This window comes from Lupinus angustifolius, chromosome LG08 (assembly GCF_001865875.1).
Source record: "Lupinus angustifolius cultivar Tanjil chromosome LG08, LupAngTanjil_v1.0, whole genome shotgun sequence".
Taxonomy (NCBI): Eukaryota; Viridiplantae; Streptophyta; class Magnoliopsida; order Fabales; family Fabaceae; genus Lupinus; species Lupinus angustifolius.
The window spans coordinates 23363747-23365747 of NC_032016.1; positions in this window are offsets into that span (position 1 = coordinate 23363747).

Here is a 2001-nt window from a genome sequence, read left to right on the forward strand (position 1 = left end):
TTCTGTCTTTTTATAATTAAATCTAGATAACAAGAAGAGAAAAATATCTACATACCGACAGTGTAAGAGTTTTTTATATTGTCACTCCATTATCTACTTTTATTTTCAATTATGTTTGACTTTTCACAAAAATAATCAAAATGAAGGGTGAATGATACACTAATTATATATAATTTTGTATACTGTTAGTGCATCAATATTACACTTCACTCTTGATCTAGTAAGGAGATGAATATTTTGAAGAAGTACCCATACATATTAAAAGGATTAGTTGGTAAAAATTTGGATACACATTTCTTTATACAATGAAATTAGTTAACCACATTTTATAATCCTTTACACCTGTCGTTACTAATTGAATCTATTGTTTCCGATTGAATCGCAAGAGAATGAAATTGATGTCATCATTAGGCATGTCCAAATGTTTTAGTAGTGTAAAGTTTTACTAGATTCTTAAAATCAAAAGTTTAATTCTTACAAATAATATTTATATTTATTAGAATGGGCAATCACAAACCCGAAAAAATTAGTGCAATACATAAAAAGGTGAAAAGATATATTTGGTATTAACAAAAAAAATAGTTTATTAGATCCACATCATTTTTTTAAAGCTTTCCCATTACTACTATTTGTCATGAACACGTATTTAAAAATCACAAGTACGTAATACATTAGATCTTAAATAAAATAAAGTCATCATTAATCAATGAAAATTAGTTTTAAGGGAAAATTTAGATCTTTAACATATTTGAAAGAATAAAATAAGAAATAAAAACTTTAAAAGTAAAATTAGTTACCCCTAGTAGAACACTTGTAGCCAAGCCATGTGCAAGTAGGTTTGTTCTTAGATTTTAATGATATCGGAAGTGAATGTTTTGAAAGTGAAAAACAATGATGATTAGGAACTATGATGTAGTTATGTTTACCTATTAGTTTATCAATTGTGTTAGTGATAGGGTATGTAGTTTTATGTTTTGAAAGTGAAAATTGCAAGTTATCTCTACTTTAGGGGAGTTATTATGTTTAACTTTGAAACTAATTGTAATATCTCTTTCTATGCTTACTAGCAGTATGCATAATATAAATCTATTAACAATATACATCATGTATTATAATATCAATATATCATGTATTGAAACATTATATTTCTCATTCATATAGGTGCAATATTAACATTGATTTTTGAGTGTATATGTAGAATATTAACAATTATAAATGTGTTTGTATAAGCATTTATTTGTTGAAAGTGTGATTATAGAAATTATTTGATTCTTAAATAACTCAATAAATAAAATTCAAATTGTATTGGATAATATCTCACCTCTATATTTTCTATATAAAATTATAAATATAAGGAGTTATTTTTGCATCATATTTTTTGTGATTACGTTTATAAGTATCATATAAAGTCATAAGGATTTTTTAGCATATCTCTTAAATGCTTATGTTTTATTTTAGATTAATGTTCATTGTGTATAAATATTTGAATAATATTTTTAGCCTTCAAATATTGTATAATTAAATGTTATTTATTTGATTATGTTTTAGCTAATAATCATTGTATGAAAATAACTCATAAATTAAAAACACACTAAGTTAGGATGTGACAGATATTTTTTCTGATAATTTGAATCAAATTAATAAAAAGAGTCTAATAATTGATTTGTTATATTACTAATTAAAATACATATATTTTTCATGAATATATATACCATTGTTATCTTTTAATTAAATAATATAATGATAGTAATTAAATACAAGTGACCGGTGCATTCACATGGCTAAAAACACACATGTTACCCGTACATTCGCATTACTAAGAAAACACATGTTAACCATGTATTCGCATAGTTAAAACGCACATATTACTCATACATTCATATTATTAAGAATATACATATTACTTATGTATTTGCATGTTCAAGCACATAAGAAAAATAAATTGATAATTTTTAATTTGAATTTTCTACAATTAGTATTAAATTATTATTAACATATAAA